Genomic DNA, 9,812 nt, shown 5'->3' on the forward strand with positions numbered 1-9,812 from the left:
AAGAAGATGTGAGGTAGAGATAGATAACATGGAGAGGTTTTAAATGAGTTGGGGAGAAAGAGAATGATTAGAGCATTGAATGGAAAGAGAAAGAGAGAAAGTAGAGAATTGAATGGATGGACACACACACACACACACAAGTGGGCGATGGAGGAAGAGCGAGAGAGAGAGAGAGAGAGAGAGAGAGAGAGAGAGAGAGAGAGAGAGAGAGAGAGAGAGAGAGATGTTGGAAGTTTAATATAACTATTCATCACATCCATAAGCTTAAAAATAAACACATAACACAAAAGATTCTGGTTACCTAGAAACCCTCCCAGGTGAAGGTAAAAGTGGGGTGGGGATGACACCTACAAATCTTAACTACTATAGTAATAGAGTTTGCCAGATAGGGCTTCAAATGTGATCACTTTTAATGATCTACCCTATGAGGGGTCTGTATGGTAAGAGCTTAATAAAACTATTAGATCTACCTTGATTAAAGGATTTAAAACTTACAATGAAGTACGCACTATGTTCAAAGATTTTCTTAGGCTTGTTAGTACCAATCTATTAAGAGATTTACCTTGATTCCCTTGCCAAAATATATCAATACTTGATCCTTTAGTTTGCACTTACAATGTTGTTTACAGATCTTCTCTTTCCACTCAATGATTTGATCTCCTATTTGATGTATATTTTCTCTACTCTTAATTGCTTCACTCAATCACTATACTCTTTCACTTTGAAACTTCACATATGTATTCACAAAATTTTTTTATCCTTATAGAATAGGGTTTGGATCTCTCGTAAAATAGACATCTACAAAGTTTTTTAGAATATAATCAACAATTTGGAAGCTTCCCTTTTAGCCTCTTAAACTAATTGGCTAACTTTCCTTCATAAGAATTGGTGAATCATGTCAAAATGCATAACAAACTTTGTAACAAACTCTATGTTCATTAAATTCCATGTACATGTCATCCCAAAATGGTTTACCTCAAAGTTTGTGCCATTTGAGACATTCTTGTTCAAATTTTGTTACATGGCACTATATCTAACACTCGGTCCTTACTATTCTACCTACTAATGCTTGGCCTTAACTAGCTTGGTTCCTCCTATATGACTCAGCACATATTCAGTCTGTTTTACTCAGCATTCCTTGAACTTGGCTTCCATAGGGATACTCGATGACCATAGACTTGCTCGGCTCTTATACAGCTTGACATAAACAAGATTATTTATTGGTCTAAAAAATACATAACTCGACCTATATAGAGTGACTTGATCATACTAATGATCGACCAACTCTTCCTTCTATATGACTAAGTGTTTGACACTAATAGATAATAAAATTAAATAGATCAGCAATCTCCCCCTTTGATATTAGTGGTAAAAATTTTCATGATTACATCATTACAATACTAAACAAAAATGATAGAACTCCCCCTATGGCTATGAATTAGTACATATAGGACTACAAATAACTTTTACAACATACTAGTATACACAATACATATGTTTCATGACTCAAATAGCCTAATGTAGCTTTGCCATACCTTTGATATGTCCTTAGTTGGTCATATATTCTCTAAATTATATCATTTTTTTGTTTCTTCTTTCATATCTTCTTCTATCCCTTCTAATTTTGTTAGACATGTCTATTATTGGGGTTGAGAGGATGAAACCAAACCATATTTATTTATAAATGGCTTGTGAGTTTGTATGGTCATGGCAAGAGCATGATCCCATGTGGTTCTAATTGATTCCAAGACTTGAATCTTGATCTCCAAATTTGCAACCAAGTCAATCAAGTTATCAGCAGTAGAAAGACTATGATTTTATTGTACTAGATCCTTTGTTGAATCTAACTCATGTTACATTAAGTCCAATTGAGATATCAACATAGATTGTATGGAGATGACTTTAGCCCTCATTCGGCTGTCTACTATGTGTAGCTTAGTAAGACTCCCTTTTACAAACAATACTCTATTGTAATGCATTGAACATGATCTAGCATATTGGTAAATATAGTTTCCTGAAGATTTTAAATCATCCTCAATCTTCTAAACATTGGTTTTAAATTCATTAGTAAATTTGTGAACATCACAAAGAATATTGCACAGATCTTGAAGTTTCTTCACGAGTTCTTCTAGATCTCAATAACATTAGACACCTTTTCAAGTATCTTCATTTCAAACTAGGCCAACAATTTTTCATTTGTATCTATATCCTCAATTTTAATTTTTCAACAATTTTCACTAACTGAGAGATAATAGGAGCTTGTTCAATAATATAATTAATTTTAAATGCATCAATAGATATATCTTTGATATGATGCAACACTTGTTTTTGTTGTTTCTCTCCTATCATTTCTTCTTTTCTTTTCTTTCTTGTGAAGATGACTATCTACTCAAATGAGAGATTCTTCAAATCTAAGTCTAGTAATTCAATCACTTCATCCAAGGTAACAAATTTAGGGGGAGAACTTATCTATGTCTTCTTCCTTTTTCTCTTTTTGGGTGTGTTGCAACACAACATGACTAAGGTTAGAGTGGGTGAAGGGATTTCACCACTTATTCTATCTTTTGCATCAATGCCAAATGCAGTAACAATAGAACTTGGTACATGTTTTGTACTATAGGGACTTGCACCTATTGTGCAAATGTAAAATCTGAAGTAGTTGGGGTTGGATTTTAAACTATCACTCTCATCTCTATCTATGATATATTAATTTTATTCTCTTCTATCTCCTTTTCTTTGGGCTCGGCCTCATTGTTTCTCTCTAACCTAGGTATTGATACTTGTGGTCCATGTTGACATGTAGTAAACCAATCCACCTTTGGTTCTTTTTCTTACTCTTTCTTTTCCTCTAATGCCTTAGTTGATTCATTTTCCTTCATTGGATCCTCAGCATCTATTATTAATGTTTCAGTCTATGATGATGGTTGAAGGTATTGCTGAATCTATTCAATTTGTATATTAAAACCAACGACTTGAATTAGTGTATCTCCTATCTTAAGATAGTCCTTTATTTGCTATAATACAGGAGTTTTAAATGTGCTTGAATAAGTATGGCATACATTACCCTATTCTAGTGTGAACATCCTCTATTGTTACAGTATTGTTTTCACTTTCCTTGACCTTTTTCTTGATACCTTCTTCAAGTGTATCCATGTCATTATATACATCATGTTCAGTGACTTGTTGAGCTTCCTAAGTACTCTTACCTTTATCATCCTTGTTAGCCTCTTTCTAGTGGTCAATCCAAAGTACTCTTCCATAATAATTCATTTTCTTTTATAATAGCGTCAATTTTGAGTTGCAAGACCAAAAATACTCTATAATTTGGAACACATCTATTTCTATACTTCTCTAAAAGAATTTTGATTTTCTTATTTCTTAACTCAGGCATTATATTTGGTAACGTTCATTCTCTAATCTGCCTCTCATTCTTTATTTTATGTTGCCACTTGGTATCAGTTCTATTGTGAAACTCATTAGGAGTGGTATTACCTATTTCTATAGGTGGTTGTGAAGAACCTCCTTATAGCAATATCGTGAGAATGCTCGAAATAACAGAATACAAAGTGATAGCAGAACTCAGAATGAATCTACTGATCGCAGGCCACTTCGAGGGGGTAACCTCCTTTGAGCAAGCTCAATACAATAAATTCGTCCGTGCCCATCAAGGGCCTCAACCTATTCTTATATACTGAGTACGATCTAGAAAAGTAATACTACCTATGCATGTGGGATAATAAAATATACTCACGGGACGACTTACAAAGCATATGCGTCCAACAACACTACTCTAACAAAATAAACAGAAGGAACACACAGGTTCCTAACATCCCCTCTCCCTTAGAAAAAAGCTTTGTCCTCAAAGCTTAAGGTGTGGAAATTGTTGTTGAATCTGAAGAAGGGGTTCCCAGGTAGCATCCTCTGGTACCAGATGTGAAGAACCTCCTTATAGCAATATCGTGAGAATGCTCGAAATAACAGAATACAAAGTGATAGCAGAACTCAGAATGAATCTACTGATCGCAGGCCACTTCGAGGGGGTAACCTCCTTTGAGCAAGCTCAATACAATAAATTCGTCCGTGCCCATCAAGGGCCTCAACCTATTCTTATATACTGAGTACGATCTAGAAAAGTAATACTACCTATGCATGTGGGATAATAAAATATACTCACGGGACGACTTACAAAGCATATGCGTCCAACAACACTACTCTAACAAAATAAACAGAAGGAACACACAGGTTCCTAATAGTGGTCTTAAACTTAGGCATCATATCTAACATTGTGTCTTCTACTTTAGTCCTATCTTCTGCACTCAATGTACCACCACACTTTCTAAACTTAACGTGAGATAATCCTATAGAGTTCCTAATATTGTCACATAACTCATCAAATGATTTAGGCTTTGTATGTACAACTACTTGATAGTGACTACGTGCATCAAATTCTATCTTCTCTACATCTTCCTTGTCATCATCCTTTTGTGTAATAAGTTTTCTTCATCTTTTTTTACCTTTAGTGACTAGAAATTTTCTCTTTGCTCCACTTGTGCTACTAGAACCTTCAATGGGTTTAGTAATTCTTGCAACACCCTTCTTCAATAGTGGCTCAACACTTACTATTGTAGCTTCCTTGGTTCTCAATCTAATTGCTGTAGGAGGAGAGAGGGGTTTAGGTATATGTCTTAATTGATTTATTCACCTTAGGCTCTATAATTGTGACTTTCTAAGCCTTCTTTCCTTGTGGTGAGACAAGTCCTAGGGCTTTACCCTTCTTCTCTATACTTTCTTCCTCTTCCTCTGCATCGTCATTGCTTTCTTTATCTTCTCTAAGACCTTGTGTAATAATTAATTGTCCTTCATCTTCATCCTATTTTCATAGTTTCTTTTCTAGGTATTTAATCATCTTCTTCCTTTCCTTGTTAGATAATGCAATCTTAACATTAATAGTCATCATTTCTTTTGCTTCCTTGTGTTTCCCAAAAGGCTCAACATTTGCATCAATCTCCTTGGCAAGCAATGTAGTGATTGTTGCACTCATATCATCAATGTCAATTTCATATGGAAATGGTTCAAGCTAGGGTGCACTCATCTTAACTACCTAAATATATATATTTTTAGTGTCTACTATAAAATGCACATCATTATAGTACTTCTCTACTAAGGATGTAGGAATCCTTTATCTTCATCTCATCTTTTGTTTAAACTCATCAAAATATCCATTTAGTACACTCTCAAAATTGTCTCCCAGATTTGCAATATTTTCACTTATCTATCTGATAATAGGTTTCCCTTGCTCTTAAACAATATTTCAAGTAGTTGGAAAATAATTTTAAACAGAAAAGAAGATGCATATTATCAATGATCCAAACTTACACATTGAATTCTTTGCCTACCTAATTGATAGAAGATTATTTTCCAATTGCAACCATTGGACCTTGACAAGATCATACTCAAGATGTGTCAACATAATCTTCCAATCTTGATCTACTTCCATGTAGGATACATTGTTTAGTTGGTTTGATTGGTAAATATTTTGTGCAATCACACATTTAAAAAAGTCTATGAATGGATTGGTGATGCTTAAAATTGACATGCAACATCCATTTCACTTGACTTTTTTGTTTTCCTCAAAATTTTATTTTCTCTAGCATGTCATGGTGTTCTTCTTATCAAATGTGGGATACCTTGTGACTACATGTTTAGTCTTCTATGTGATTTTCGCTGGCTTGTTCTTTAGCCTTAACTCCATATCATGAATTTGACTCAACAGTGATTTAATCCATTCAATTTTGAAATTTCTTATAAAATTTAGGACAAATATGTTTTATGAAGTCTCAATGAGTCTCAATGGGTCGTTGGTCTACTCATGATCTATAGTGGTTCACAAAAATCCCATAATGGATCAAGTCTTGTTGAGTGAAAGACTCTGACATCATAAGGTTTGAGGTTAGGATTGTGTCTTGAGCAATTTTGATGATGTGGATGCCACTTAGTCCTTGGCTCTAGGTCAAAGAGGTTTCAGGCATGATTAGGCCCATATGATTTTCCTAAATCATTTCAATGGTGGCCTTCACTAGTTGGTGGCCCACAATTTTTATGCCTTCATTAGGTTTCTTCTTAAGTCTAAACCCTCCATAAACAAAAAAAAAGTTTCAATAAGAATTTCACATGTGATACTCTATCCTATGATTACATATATTCAATTTGTAAGGAAGTTTGAGTTGTCAAAAAATAATTGCTATCTAGATGAGTCAAAGTAGGAGTTCCACTGTACATGACTTACATGTACTCAAAATAAAAGTAGTTCATTAACTATTGAAACTATTGTTCCAAGAAGTTTAACTTCACAATCTCCACCATATGCTATGTAGAAGTAAGGAGAAGATTTGAGATAGGGTTTTATTAGCATAGTATTGTTATTTATTTTGCAAAGAATAATCAATGAAAAAAGGAATAATTTCTACTTATCTATTAAGAACAATTTGTCTATGTGCTAAAATTTGTGTTAAATTTTGTGTGCTTTTTATTTTCTATATTTTGCACCTCTTTCCTATTTCAAGTTCTTCACTTAGTAAATGCTAGATAATGGAAAATGCTCTATTCTTTAAAAACAAAATAACTATAATATAGAAATGTGGATGCTCCTACTATAAAAAACCATGCTCTTTGCACAAACAAAAGATGAAGCTCTAATTTTGTACATGCCTCTTGGTCCTATTTTCTTCTACAAAGTTTTTAATAAAACTATTTAATTTCCATTTACACTTGTGAGCTATTTTTCCTATAAGATCTGCATGATTCTCTAAAATTTGTGAAAATATTTTTTGACTCTAGAATTTCTTGAATTCAAAAATAGAAAACTTTGAATAAAATAAAATAAAATTTAACTAATGGTTTCCCTGACTAGATGAATTCTAATGGTGAATGATGTTTCTTGGAAATTGGGGGTTAACATCTGCTAATTGATATTGAGGAAATAAAATGTGAGCATCAAATGTGACACCCCTCAGATAATAATATGCCCTACCACTACTTGTATTCAAGGTTCAAACATAGAGATATGTTCCAAACATATTATTCAAGCTTCCAAAATGAAGCACTATGTAGGAAACGGAAGCTTCGATCAAATGTTTCATTAAAAAGCTATTAAACTTATTTGATTGTTAAAATGTTAAAAAATTTATATATGTTTTTCCAAAAAAATTGATTTTTAGCCGATAGACTATTTTTGGGAGCTTTGCTCTTTGAAAAAAATGGTTGGTATTTTGTAAGACTTTACCTTGTAATTTATTTTCCAATAATTTTATTTTGCAAATAGAAAATTTCTTTTGAGAAAGAAAAATAAAATAACACTTCATATTCCAATGCTAGCTAAAAATCAAAATGGAAATTAACTTTAGATTTTAAAATGGAAGTCAAAAGTTTCTTTTAATAAGGAAAAAGAACACTTCGTTTTCAAATGCTAGCTAGAAATTTAAATGGATTTTCTTTTTAAATAAAGAAAAAATTAACAATTCATATTTCCAAAAGTTACAAATATATAGTTTTAGGTTACTAGAATTTTCGTGTTTCAAAGTTGTAATTCTATTTGACTTCAAATGTTAAAATTTGTACACTGGCTCTGATCTATAAAAATAAAATTTTAAAAAAATTAATTTCATTTTATTTGGAATATTTCTTTCATTTGCATTATTGGAAGATTCTACTATCTTCATAGAATTTCACTCTTTGATTTCTTTAGAAAATCAATATATCTAATGGCTAAATTTAATTATTACAAGCAATTTGTCTCTTGATTATAAGGACATTTGAGGTTTTAATGCACTTTTGGCATGTATATTTTACATATGGACAACTAATTATTAGGATTGAGATCAATGACACAATATAGAACAACACGCATCAGAGAAATTTGATCATGCAACTTGAAAGAAGGACTCAAATGACAAGGAAAGAGGTTTGCAACCTCAAAAATTTAGGTTAAATCCTCTTGATTTTTTTTTTTCTCTATTACAAGGAAGAAGTAAATATTTTTAAATTAGAGTTGTAAAATATAGAATCTCCATTTCAATAGAAAAAATTATAGAAACTATATGTGACAAGTCGATTTGGTTGCACTTCAATCTTACCCTTATTTATCACATCCTTTCTAATCCATGTTAACTTAATAGATTGTTACTACAAGAAATATATGTAAGGCCTACTAACTATTACCTATATTAGTAGATATTTACTAAATAATAAAAAGAGAACCTACTTGAAATATTGGTATAAACTCGTCGATCATCTTGAAGAATTTGTTATATTGAGAGTTATTAATGAGGAAAGAATTTAGTTAATATTGACACTTATTTAATGAATACATTTTAAATAGATCTTTGTGAATCTACACTTCAATTTCATAAATTTTGTTAAAGTTTCTATATTTTGATTGCTAGATTTTTAATTTTTTAAAAAGTTTTTCTACAAATCTACATTTTAGTTTCATAAATTTTGGTAAGGTTTCTATATTTTGATTGCTACTTTAATTGAGGCAACATAATTTAATAATTTCTTAGAAATATCTCTTTCCTTCATGCGATGGCACAAGGTATAATTTTAGGGGGAATTAATCTGTCAGTTAGACATAAAAGTTTTAATGTTTGTATCTTACTTTTTACAACATAAAAAAATACTAAATATCAGCTAATGAAAAGACATAATTTTAATCACTACCATCACATTCTAATAATTGAGATTATTTGGAAGTGCATGAGATGGAAGTAAGCATTACATAGACGAAAAAATTAGTTAGCTTAGCAAGAAATATGTTATTTATAATTTTAGTTCTAGCACTCAAAACTTTCTATCTGACTTTTCAGTAAATGGACCAACTTTTTACACATAAGTAGAATTTTTGAGAATTTACAAAAATAAATTAGTTAGTTTAATTAAATTCAATAATATATTTTTATTGGGTAGAATTTATATTAAATTTATCATTTTTTGTTTCATATTTCTTATGCATAACAAGTTGTACTATATGCATTGTACACACATATTTTACTTCATGAAATATCTAATCTCCTATCAACTCATTCTTGCATGCACATAAGCATAGGACAACTAATAGATAACTCATTATTTTATATTATCCAAATAAATATTAATAATCAATTTTTTTATTTTTATTGGTAAAAAACTAATTCTCTATTCTCATTGTTTAATGAAATAGTGAAAAAAAATTACAATAAAGAATTACATAAATATTGTGCCTATCACAAGACGTAATAAATATATTATTTTTCTTATAAATGTTGACACACAAGTTAAAAACATTAAGGCCCATTAAATACACCACCATTCCGAATATCATTGATTATTCTTTTATATTGGCATTGATCATTTGAAAATATAGAATATTTCTTTGTTTGGTAAATATTGTCTTCTACAACATTGAGGTGGCAAGATCTCACATCTCATAGTGTAGTCAAATTTTTGGAAAATGTTCTACACATTTCATAGAATCATCACAAAGAGTGAAATATCCATTAAAGAGATGTTCCTCTTTTAGTAACTTTACCTTCTCATTGCTATCCTTATTCTACCTATATTTCTCTACTAATTCTTTTAAATTATCCCTGTGTGGAAATTAACCATTGATTACCCTTTCAAGCATGTTCATATCCATTCTGAGAATGACATTTATATTACAGGTGGCCAACACCAAATTGACCACAACCAATGCCTGATAATGGATTAACCAGAAGTAGATCATTTGGGTTATGTTTTAATAGTGCCACACATTATAGCAAACTGTCAAAAGACTA

This window comes from Cupressus sempervirens, chromosome 7 (assembly GCF_028749045.1).
Source record: "Cupressus sempervirens isolate cs-2001-9-10 chromosome 7, ASM2874904v1, whole genome shotgun sequence".
NCBI lineage: Eukaryota > Viridiplantae > Streptophyta > Pinopsida > Cupressales > Cupressaceae > Cupressus > Cupressus sempervirens.